Source organism: Canis lupus, chromosome 38 (genome assembly GCF_003254725.2).
Source record: "Canis lupus dingo isolate Sandy chromosome 38, ASM325472v2, whole genome shotgun sequence".
In the NCBI taxonomy this organism is placed as follows: Eukaryota; Metazoa; Chordata; class Mammalia; order Carnivora; family Canidae; genus Canis; species Canis lupus.
The window spans coordinates 10,736,115-10,749,365 of record NC_064280.1 but is presented as its reverse complement, the minus strand read 5'-3'; the positions used below and the strand labels follow the sequence as shown (position 1 = coordinate 10,749,365).

The 13,251-nt window shown below is 34.8% G+C and overlaps 1 long non-coding RNA gene across 1 annotated transcript in view; it reads left to right on the top strand.

The window, feature by feature from the left end:
- The window catches only part of LOC125754573 (uncharacterized), a 117,987-nt gene that overhangs the window by 55,355 nt on the left and 49,381 nt on the right, over positions 1–13,251 (top strand). Inside the window, exon 2 of the long non-coding RNA XR_007409197.1 lies at positions 790–893. This is a non-coding gene — a long non-coding RNA (uncharacterized LOC125754573). The remainder of the gene's footprint in view (positions 1–789; positions 894–13,251) is intronic.

Below are 13,251 nucleotides of genomic sequence, written 5' to 3'. Positions count from 1 at the left end.
AGATTGATTTTTTTTTTTTGGAGGGAAAGTATCCAGCCCTGGCTATTCCACAGTCTGCTTTCTTACCCCTGACTACATGGGACTACAGTTTTTACCTACTCATTCTAACTTCCACTCTACCCCAATAGGTGACCAATTATGTATGTTCTGGTGAATCTCTTCATGTCATATACTAATTTGATGTTACTAGTAACCTCCAGAAATAGAGTTTCACTAATCTCTTAAAAGTGAAAAGTAAATCTGAAAGAGTAAAGAAAGTTTTGGGAAACTTAAACATAGCCAAAGATAATGGAGAAAAAATATATTAGATGTAGATGTAGATGTAGATGTAGATGTGTGTGTGTGTGTGTGTGTGTACAGAAAATCCTATACAATGGAAGTGATCTTTTAGCAATCTATTACTGGCAAAAAATATTACAGTAGTAACTTTACATGCAGCAAGAATTTGAAAATTTTATTAAATACATTTTGTGAATTGCTGCACCACTTTAGGAATCTTGTATTTTCAACAGGAATATAGAAATTGAAGCAATATTGGTCAATATTCGCAATCCTTCTGGTAGAGATGACTAACAATAACCCCAGTTTTACATTTCCATTTACATATTAGAGAAATATCCCAGAAAATAGCTTCCTACCCAGTACATTCCCCAGCTTTGGTGCATCTAGGAGTGGGCATATGACTGGTTTTTCTCTGCCAATGAAATGTAAACAGAAGTGATAGGTGTCATTTCTAGACCAAGGTTTTAAGAAACTAGTGTTTATTCCCCATATTCTTCTTTTTACCAGCTATAGTTAAATTAGATGTGACCACAGATGGAGGAAGCCTGGCATCTGCATCACAACATGGAAGGAGTGATCTGCCCATGGGGAACAATGCTTTGATGTCTGATGTAAGCAAGAAATATTTTTGTTTTTTCCTGACGTATTAGAGCCTACATATCATAACAGCTGCTGTTACACTAAGACACTCTTGCCATATATTGTAAAGATAAGAAGCACTAACAGTCAAGTTTTTATTCTTATTCAAATTAACTAAGTCTCAAATCTTGGATCAAACGTTTTGATGTGAAGAGATGACTTTAAAAAGTATTCAAACTATTCTAGAGTGAAGCAGTTTCTGGAGATAGAAAGGGAGAAACAATTTACATCAAAGTTTTTGAAAATATGTGCCTGAAATCTTACTAAATATATGTTCTTCCAAAAATGTGTTTCATTGTCAAATATATTTAGAAAACAACATATAAAGTATCCCATGGCTAGAGTCACAGTGCACTTTATCACATTAAAGGTGTTAAAAGACCCGAAAACATACTGCTTAGTATTTATTAATCCCATGTTTTTCAAACTTACTTGACAAGGCAATTCTTTTCCCCTTGTAATACCTGTTAATAGCCCATGGGAATGTGCTCCGAGAAATATACTAGAAATGTTGGCTATAATTTACTCTGAAATGAAATTTAGCCTCACATGAGCCCACCATGCAAACTGATTACCAAATTTTACTGGCTGTATTTGCTTTTGCAACAGCAAATAGTGGTTCACCTCTAGTCACTGGTGTCAGAGGCTAGGAATTGAATCTCGATTTTATCACTATACTTGCACGAATGGGAACAATTTTATCTGGGCCTAAGCTTCCTCTTTGCAAGATCTGTTTGTTATGAAGATTAAATTGGTTGATGGACATAAAGTTCTTATGTGTATAGCACATAGTAAGCATTCATTAAGTGTAGCTGGTAATATCTATTCCCCTCTTTAAATAGTAAAGCTACAGAGGAGGAGTAGAAATCCAGCAGCGTATAAAAAAATAAGTAAATGCCATCAGCCCAAAGAGTAAATGGGATGCAGTGAATGGATACATCCCCTTTCAAAATAAAAACAAGAGATTCATTACTAAGGGAGCAAAATGATAAGGACAAACAAAATCTGATGTTATTATTTTGTATTTTTATAACATTTCCCCAATGTGTCTTTATTTTCTTCTTTTTAATGCCTTTTCTCCTGAAATTAATGGTAAAAAAAAAAAAAATGCCCTTAGATGTAATCAAGAATGTTCGAGATTTCTTGAAGAGATGTATGAAAAGAAAGTAGTAAGAAGGAAGAGCCTGGAACTCCTCTATGCTCCTTAGAGCAATGAGGTGTGGTCAAAATATGGGAGGTGGCAGGCATAGGGAGCTCAGAGCCTAATTAAGTCTCAAGAGAAATCAAGACTACATCTGAATTATGAAGAAGAACGAATACAGAATTATAGGAGGGCAGTCTATAACAATAGGGACCTTTCATCTCTTTTTTCCTCCCTGCCTTTAGTATTTTTTTTAAATCCCAGTGCTTTGTCTTCAGCTTTTTACAAATATTTTAAAAATATTTTTAAACAATGGGATTTTTGATCTAGAAGCTCACTTTGGAAAGATGAGATCATTTGTTTTGGGAAATGAGTGTCTAAGGGAAGCAAAAGCAGCAACAATCAGGTAGACAATTTAAGTGAAGCTTTGACCCCTGGGCTCAGCACAGATAAAGAGTCCTTGTGTAAAACAACAGATAGGGAACATAAGCACCCAGTCCTGGGCAAAATGTTTCAAACAATACAAGATATGTAGAGAATAGGAGACCTTTGAGCATAGCATGTATTTGTTATTTGTCTCTTTCTTTCCGTACTGCCTAGACCACTGTCATGATTGGAGAAGGTGTTAAAGACATATATGAAACATATGTCAACATATATCAAGTTCCCAAATCCCATTTGAAGCAAACTATTAAACTCATACCAGAGAGGGACAAGGGAAAGACTCCAATACTTGTAGATAACTATCCTGTACACTAGCTGCATTTTATTTTGTGAATAACATGCCAAGTTAATCAAAATAAACGTACTTTTCTTCAACTTCTCCATAAATTAAAGGGTTTTTTAAAAGCCTTCTTGGCCTTCTCATGGTGACCTGACACCCACTTTTCTACTTTTTCTCAACCGTGTCTATAGTTTTAGTTATCCTTTGCATGAGTAAAACATGAATTTCTTCCCCAGAACAGCTCTTTTCTCTGGTTCCTGAGTAATTTTTTAGCTACACATATATGTCCAAAATAGAACTCTTGACCTCCAACCCAAATCCATTTAATTTGCAAATTCATAAGTTAGGAATTACTTATGGCAATTCTTTGATCTTCACCATCCACATGAAATCCACCATTGAGTCCTTCTACATGCCATTAAATCATCTGAAACATCAGTTTTATGATTATATAGAATTTGATTTTTGATCCAAAATTTATTTAACCATCTTTGAGGTAGTTGTTTCTCATATTTTTTGTCATATGTGACATGCTTAGCAGATTTGGTTGGTATAAACCTCACCACATTTTAAATGGAATTGAATGTTTTTATACATCCTAATAAATATATATTGAATAATATATAAATCAATTAATAAATTCTTTAGCACTTCGCTATTGATGGTTTTATTTTATTTTATTTTATTATTTTACTATTGATGGTTTTAAACCTTATAGAAGACATATGTCACACAAAAGTAGAATTGGTCTTTAATAGAGGAAAATAACGGTGATGCTAAATGTTTTGAATACTTTTGAAACTAATAGTGTTGAATTTCCTTCACTCTCCATGCATTTGTAGATATTTTCATCAGGGTCTCAAGATTTGATGCACAAAAGACACATGACGATTGTTAACCTTACAGAACTTATAGGCATTTCAGATTGCCCCTAGATTAAACTGCTCCTAGAGAAGCCCAATTAAATGCTTCTTTATTGAACATATTAAAGGAGACACTTGCTTTGTGAAAATGTTTTCTTGAAATGGAAAAAAAAAATTGGAACATATGATATAGAGATGGGTAAACTATTTACAGTTGTTGTTTTTCTGAACATGATTATCATCATAACTACTACTTACTGAGTACTGACTATAAGAACTGTATTAGGCACACTCAGTGTTTCTTCCTGATGATCCATTGCAAATGATGATTATTGTTATTGTTATCAGCATTTTGCAAAGAAAAAAACCTGAATCTCATGTAGTTCAAGACATTTTTCCAGGGCTACTACTGACACAGAGAACTGGTATCACCTATTATTAAAATATTACTTAGAATGCTAGATATGGCTAAATTCACCACCTTCTGAAAATAGACCACTTCAAAGACATGGACAACAAAAATTATTTCATCTTCATTTCCTATATCCTGTGTTTGAATCGATTTATTGATAATTATGTATCCCATTGGAGTCTTATATTTTATGATGATAAATAAATTTTATTGAGCAGCTTATATCAATATATAATATATAATTATTTTATATAATTATATAACATAATTTATATAATTATAAAATACATATAATATTTATATATATATATAAATTGCACTGATTTAGTCATTACAAGAAATCTGAGATAATTTCCGCTGTTTACTCTTTCTGTGACTTTTTACTTCCTGTGTGATCTTGGACAAGTTAATTGAACTTATGGTGCCCACATTTCTTTAAGAAATCTATCTCAAAGAGCTGTTGTAAAAACTAAATTAATTAAATCATCTAAAATAATTAGCATACACCGTCCTCTGGAAAACCAGCACTGAGAACAATTGCAACAGTCAAAGTCTAGCTGTTTTTCCTGTTGTGCTCGAACATTATCTTTCTGGCAAGACTTCCAATTCCCCAGCTCAGTTAGAAGTCTGATAATAAGGTAGCTCTGGTGGCTCAGCGGTTTAGCGCTGCCTTCAGCCTGGGGTGTGATCCTGGAGCCCCAGGATTGAGTCCCACGTTGGGCTCCCAGCATGGAGCCTGCTTCTCCCTCTGCCTGTGTCTCTCTCTCTTTTTCTCTCTGTCATGAATAAATAAATAAAATTTTAAAAAAATGTAAAAGTCTGATAATACCCTGATAATATAACGGTTGCAAGCTAAGTATGTTGCTAGCATTAACGGAAGAAAATCAACCAGAGCAGCCTTGGCATAAGCCTTTATTCTAGAATGCTAAACATGAAAAGTTTCAGAAGAACATCTAACTTGAGAAAAGAGGGTGAAATGTTTTTTTGGGGGGAGAGTAGGGGTAAGTGGTGAGGGGGTTAGCAGCAGGAGGCTGTCTAAAGTTTAACCAGAGAACTGTCAGCTGAAGTATAGAAATTTGGGAATGGGATTAAATAGATGGTTATGGTTGATTAGCAGTACTATTTGGAGAATCTGGACTTAATTGAGAAAAGTTTTTTGAGAGTTAGCAGGCATTGTTTGGACAGTCTGGATTTATCTAGAGGGGTGAAGATGGACAGTTAGAAGTCAATGTCAAATGCAAGAGGATGGGGCAAGTGGAACTGCCAGGAAAAGGATGTTCAAAATCTTCGGGAGAAATTCTCAAGTTTCATGTTTTTACCATTTTTATGTTTACAGTTGTTTTCTTATAATTTTTTTCCTACAAGAAAATGTGACTTTCTGCAAGAGAGGAATTGTTATTTTTAATTTTTTCCTTCAATTTACATTTGTGGATTAAATTAATAGACTCTTAGGTCCCATCTTCTATATACATATAGTTTCAGAAGTTTAGGGTAACTCAGGAGTCTCAGCTAGAATGGCTTAGCCAATCCAACATGTGCAGGTCCACTTAAAATGGGAAAACTGCATTCTTAAGCCTCATGCTTGGAAAATATTTCACGAAGTACATTCTGTGAAGTACTAGGTTTGCAGATTACATATCAACAAAAGTTAATGAGGAAAGGTCGTTGTTAAAATGTTTAGAAAATGATGGGCCCCACACTGTTAAATGAATGTTCTCTATGTAAATTTTTCTAGTTTTTTTTTTTTTCTTTTTCTATGATCATGTATTACGGCTAAGGGGAATGTATTATGAAACGTATCTAAGTTCATTTTAAATGGGATTCCCTTCTTTTTCATCTAATTCCACCTTTAGGTACAAGTATCTGACAATACATTTTCTGGAAAATGTGAGTCTAGGATATTTTTTGAGACACATTTCTTAAACACAGGCTTATCATATTAGTTCTGCACAAGCTATCTTGATATCAGAACACAGCAGGAAAATAGAAAAAGCTAAGGCCTGCAAAACCCACATCAAAATCCTCGTTCCTTTGTTCTCAGTGGGAAGGAATGCAAGCCAAGGTCTTATAATTGTTTTCTTACATATAACAAAATAACACAGCAAATTACAATTCTGTAATTAGTTTACCAAACTTCTTCCTCTCAGTTCCAAATTCCACTTTATCTCAATTAGCACAAACCATCTCTCTTTTCATAAACAAATAAATAATGCCCAGAATGATTACTTTTCTTATCCAACAGCAAGAAATAGACTCAAAGATGGATAAATGCCCAGAATGTAAGCCTTTTGCTTCCCTAGGCGGCCCTATTGCCCAGGGCACCTGACTGCCATGCACTACTTTCTTTCCTCAGATTTAACTCCCATCGGTTTCTACAGAAACCCATTAGTTCTCAAATACCAGAGACCTCTATCACAGGCAGGTTACTTAAGTCTTGGAAATGTATCTACTCTCTTTCTAGGTAGGTCTTCTACAGCCACCATCTTCGGCAAAATTTAGTCCTCTTAATTCTATTTAAATCAGAGAGTCATTTTTGGAAAAAGGACTTCACCTAGAACCATAGGTATAAAACTTAATAAGCCTTTCTCACCTCATAGATCTTTCTCTGTGGATGTGTGAGAGATGAGAACATGAACAGCTCCTGACCTCAGTTATAGTAGATTTTATTTTTCCTAAAGAAGAAAACACAGGAACTGAATTAAGGTACAAGAAGCCTATATTCTAGTGTTCCTTTACTATAGCAATTACTCTTTAATTGCATATTGATAAGTGAATGTGTTCACTTGGTAAATGAATCAATAATACAGATAAGGAGACCACATGGGCTGAAGGAAGGCCCTTCCCCGTACTTGCTATTTTGTTAGTGGCTTGTGGTGTGTATGTTCCTACAGACCTATTTCTAAACATTTACTTTTATAAATCATGTACTAGCCCAAAACATATAATAGTGTTGTGTCTGTTTTTCTGTAAATAAATTGTATTTCTTCTTTTTTTTTCTTTCTGAGCGCTGTGTATGAGATCTTTCCAAATTGGTACATATGGACTCACTACATTAATCTTAACTACAACATAAGGCATTTCTGAAGTTTCTATTTGTGTTTTTTCTAGATTTCAGTTCCTCTAACGAAAGTCTCCATCTTGTCCTTTATTGTTTTGAACACATTATATATTGTTTTATTACTTTTTGTCTACCAAAATGTAATATAAGACTCCCCTGCAGCGGGTCTTTTCTACTGTCTCTCATTTTTCTTTTCATTAGTAATTTAAGTTTAAATCATGGTATGACTATTAACTTTTTATGAATGCCAATTTTTGTAAGTATAAAAAAAAAAAAGTAGAGAGAATCTGTGGCTCTGAATAGTAATACAACATTCTCCAGAGGAAACTGTAGTTTATTCCCGTCAGGAATGGAGCTTCCTTTGAACTCTGCTTCAGTTGTGAGGGCTTGTCTATTTTGATGCATCATTACTCCTGGTGTGTAATTGGTCACAACCAAAAGTCTGGAGCATTTGCCAAATCCCTTCCACCACTGCAGGATCTGAAACTAACTTCTTTCTTTCTGACCTTGGAGACTAATGAAAGCTTTGCTTAGGTTTTTGGACTCTGTGCTGCTTTGACAAGTGCCTCAGGTGGAAAAATGTTTGGCTCACATCTCTTCATGTCCCTTTTTTTCTCCTGTATCTTCATTTCTTCACTGTTTTGGTAGATCTGACCCCATCAAGCTTATAATTTTAAATATTTTTCTTAGCTCTTTTAGAGTATGTCTTATACAAATGAATCCTCCACAGCCAGAAATTAAACTACTCTCAGATGGTTTTTAAAAACTTATTTTTTTAAAGATTTTATTTATTTACGAGAGAGAGAGAGAGAAAGAGAGAGGGAGAGAGAGAGAGAGAGAGCAGAGACACAGGCAGAGGCAGGCTCCATGTGCAGGGAGCCCAATGTGGGACTCGATCCCAGGTCTCCAGGATCAGGCCCTGGGCCCAAGGCAGCACTAAACCGCTGAGCCACCCGGGCTGCCCCGGTTTTTAAAAACTTAAAAGATGTTCCTACCACTTGTAAATGAAATAAATAGAAAATATCATAGTAATGTAACTTTGGCAAAGATAAAAAAATGTTGACGATATTCAAGTATGGATAAGAAATCACATTCGTGGTCATATTTTAGGACTGTGAATTGTACATTATTTTTATAAGCAATTTAGTAATATCTATCAAACATTTAAATACTCACATATTTTGATCTCTTTTCTCTTCCAAAAATATATCTTAGCTGTACACTCACAAAAACGTACTATATTATAGGCCTGAAGATGAACTTCAGCACTGTTTATAGTAGCACGTGTCTACAAGCTACCCAAATATCCATTACTAGGGATTGATTTAACCAAGTTTTGTGAACTCAGGCAAGAGAATACTATGTAGCTATTAAAAATGTGAGATAGAAGTATCTAGGTAAAATTATGAATAAAAAGAACATTTCTCAAAATATATTATAATCTTCACATTATATTAAGAAAAGAGATGGGGCACCTGGGTGGCTCAGTTGATTAAGTATCTGCCTCTGGCTCAGGTCATGATCCCAGGGTCCTGGGATCAACCCCTGCATCAGGCTCCCTGCTCAGCCAAGAGTCTGCTGCTCCCTCTGCCTTTTCTGCCACCCCAGTCCCTTGCTCATGCTCTCGTTCTCAAAGAATTTCTTTTTTTTTTTAAGAAGAGAGACAATATCAGAAAAGTATTGGATGTGCCAATGTTTGTTGTTAAAATGATGTCTTACTAGATGAATATGTGTACTTGTAAAGTGTGTAACTACAACAGTGGTTGCCTCGAGGATAAGAATGGTAAAGGTGACAGGAAATCTGAAATTAGGGATAAAATGTCATTTTACTTTTTACTGAACTCTTTATCCTCACATACTATTCTCAGTATTTGCTTACTAGTTTACTATTCAAATGTATTCAATTAAAGTAGGATAATTTTCCCCCAGTAGTGAAGTGGATGCAACCTAATCACTGTACCCATAGAATTGACCAAGAAATTAGTTATTGATCTCTCACGTCCCTTATGACATTAAGTACAGTGTTACAGCTATATGTGTGGTAATAGGTAAAATGAATGGTCTATAGATTCATCTCAACCTGGGCCTTCTGTAACTAACTTATGATGAGCAACATAGGACTGATAATCAATATTGAATAGGAGGGTTTTGTCTTTGGGAGAATTATTAAATTATCTCCTAACTTTTGAACATATAGTTAATATTTTAATTTCCTTGTAATAGGTGAGCGTGACCAGGCAAAATCCTTTGATTTATTTAAGAAAGTTCCTACAAATCTCTTCTTAGCCTTCTCAAGAACAAGTTTTTGTGCCATTTTTTGATGCATTTTTCAATACTAATATGCTAGCCCAGCATTAATATGTATGGAGAATACAAAGTTTAAAAAGCTTTCAAATATATATTAGCTATCTTCCAAGAACAGTATGTTTTACGATTCTAAAATAGGACAGTGTACTATATTTTTATTTTTATTTTTTAACTAATTTTTTTAAGATTTTATTTATTCATGAGAGACATACAGAGAGAGAGGCACAGACATAGGCAGAGGGAGAAACAGGCTCCATTAAGGAAACCTGATGTGGGACTCGATCCCAAGACTCTGGGATCATGCCTTGAATCAAAGGCAGGCGTCAAACCGCTGAACCACCCAGGCGTCCCAAGTCTATATTTTTAAATCTAAAACCAAAATCAGTTACTTTATTTTTTTTTATTTTTTATTTTTATTTATTTATTTATTTTAAATCAGTTACTTTAATTAGGAATTTGGATCAATAATTCAGATCAGAATTTTGATATAAAAACAGATATCTTCAAGGCTACTATTTAAGACCTAAAACACCCTAAGGCCTTTGTATGGCAACATTATATTTCCAAGCATCTGTAAAGGGTCTAACTACCCTGCTGTATGACTGAGTTACTCTCTGATAGCTACTTCTGATAATACTTTAGAGCTGTGTAATGGATAATGTGAGAGCAAATGAAAAGACTCAAAGAAAATATATCTGCACTTCCTCATGCGATCACCGTCTGTGCAGACAATTTAAACATTATGAAACATAATTGGCAGTATCTTTATAGTTTAAAGAAGAGATGCACTTTTGTCCTTTGGATCTTGAATTATTTACCACAGTTATTATGAAACCAGCTCTGACAGCATTAAGAGAGCTTAGTTCACCCTCTCTAGGAATACAGGAAAAAAATCCAGTCCCATGTAACAGTGATTATTTATGGGCTCCCTTGTCTATTCCAATAGAGAAGAAGGTAGTCCCTGAAAAATATAACCAGTTATATTCTGCCTTCAAATGCTGATGAAATTGGTGATGGGGGCTAAGGAGTACACTCGTGATTAGCATTGTGTGATGTATAGAATTGTTGAATCACTATATTGTAAATGGGGAACTAATACACCGCTGTATGTTAAGTATACTAGAATTAAAAGAAAAAAAAAAGAAGGATAATGCTGATCCTAAAATAGGTAAGTGGGAGAAAGTAGAGACACAGGTACATATCAGCCATCACATGGAATAAGGTACTTTAAAACCTAAAAATCACAAATCTGGAAATTAAATTCTTTTAGAAGTCAATCATGTGAATCATACCTCACTTTGACACATGGGTCATTCATGCACTTAATTTATTGTTCTTTTGAATTTTCACTGTTACAAGAAATATGAGCTGTGCATGAAGAAATCATTACACTCTAACAGATTAGTTTTGTATAAACCTTATTTTTTAAATGAATTGAATGTTTTTAACATAATACCTGCTTTAGGTATTACACACTAGACTGACAAAACATTGTGATTTTGATAAAATTTGCATTTAGTATAAATGCCAAGATCAATATTTCATTAATATTCCACATGTCAACCAACTAATTTTGTCTTTATTTCCATATTTATCAGGCATGGTATGTTTTTCTCTTTGTTTCAGCAAAGTATATCATCTTGTTGTAGTATTTTATATTGGTATAGAAAATACTCTCAAAATTGATTGGGAACCAAGTCAATGTGAAGATAATTAAAATGGCAATTTCATAGGAAGCGTGTTACTTAGTTTCATAGCAGATAATTGTCTATGTTGAGGCCATTTAATTTGGGATAGATGAAAACAAAAGTTTCATTCCATCACTCGGTTAAGTAATTGAAGTTAGTATAATCCATTTCTAAAATCAGAACAACAAAAAATTGAGAAAGGCTAATCTTTTTCTATGCTTATTATGAAAAGACAGATCTTCCCTCGAAAAGAAATATCATTGAATCATCTTACATTCCAAACAAAGCTATAGAAAATAAATGTAATTTGATAAGAGAAACTTTTTCTTGAGAAAATCTAAGCTGTGTGAGAGCAGATATTTTGTCTGTTTTGTTTATCGCTAATAAAATGAGCAGTATATATTTTATATATCATTTTGTCTGTTTATTAGCATAGGACCTGCTATGTCAAACCTCCTTAATCTATATTTGTTGAATAAATTTAAAAATAAAGCAGCATCAGAGATTTCTAACATAAAGAACTTAATCATGGAACTAATTAGTTTTAAATAAATTCTTATCTTATGAAACTATAATTATTTACTAATATTCAGTACTTATATCAAGTTTCTGCTTATAATGATGTAGTGGGATGGGTAGTGTCTACCCTAACTTCATGACCCCTAGACTCTCACAAGGTGAACTTATTTATTTATTTATTTATTTATTTATTTATTTATTTATTTTAAAGATTTTATTTTTTATTTATTCATGAGAGACACAGACCGAGAGAGAGACAGGCAGAGACACAGGCAGAGGGAGAAGCAGTCCCCATGCAGGAAGCCTGATGTGGGACTCGATCCCCGGTCTCCAGGATCACACCCCGGGCTGCAGGCGGCACTAAACTGCTGCGCCACCGGGGCTGCCCACAAGGTGAACTTTAAAAAAAAATTAGGTATCCTTGCAAGTATAATTAAGAATCTTGAGATGATATCATCCTGGATTTAGGTTGGGCCCTAAATCCAATGACTGTATCTTTAAAAGAAGGAGAGAGGGCAGAGAGAGACACAAAAGGAAAAGCCATGTGGAGATGGGGGCAGAAATTGTAGTTATGCTGCCATAAACCATGGAACACCAGAAATACGGAATGCTGGAAAAGACAAGGAAGGGTTTTCTCCAGAAACTGCAGATGTTGCTGGGACACCTGTGTAGCTCAGTCAGTTTAGCGTCTGACTTAGCTCAGGTTATGATGTTAGGGTCCTAGGATTGAGCCTCTGGTAAATCTAGCAGGGCGTTGGGCTCCATGCTCTTCAGGGAGTCTGCTTGCCCCTCTCACTCTCCCTTTCCCCCTGCTCATGCTCTGTCTCTCTGTCTCAAATAAATAAATAATATATTTTAAAAATAAATAGTAAAAATAAAGAAAAACTGCATGGTAACATGACCAAGCTGACACCTTGATTTTGGACTTCTGTTCTCTAGCACTATGAAAGGGGAAAAAAATGCTGTTGTTGTTATGGTTTCTAAAGCACCAAGTTTGGGGTGATTTCTTGCAATAGCTTTAGGAAACTAGTACAGATATAGAAAGGTAGGAAGTACATTATTCTCATGCTTACAGTAACAAAAAGTCTGATAATCCACAAAATTATAACTTCTTTTAAATCCATCAAACCACTAAGTTTGTAAGGCTCAAAAGTCTAAGAAAAGACACCAAAAAGAGACAGGAAGCAAACACTCAATTTCTTGGGGCAAATAGTAAGCAGTTGCCATATGAATTAGTAAAGCAATTCTGCTAAATTTATCTAGAGAATTTATAAAGCCTGACAGTGGCTACTGTGAGAGAATAGAACCCACGGGAACTGTACCCCACAGTGGAAATTCACAGTGACTTTCAGACTCTTACCAGTGAACCAATAGAGTGGTTATGGGAAAGATCTAGGGCATAGCAGGGCACTGGGAAAGCCTTCCTCTTGTGGTTTGATTGTGGGAGAAATGAGCTGCAGCAGCCACAGCAGGAGAGATGAGCACCTCGCCTGGATGCTCCTCTGTTATCTCTACTTAAAGTTGTCAACGGATGGGAAAACAGCAAATCCAGTCAACATTAGGATAAAAGCCAAGAAAAAAACTGTATTTGAGATAACAGGAGGGAGCAGATATTGTA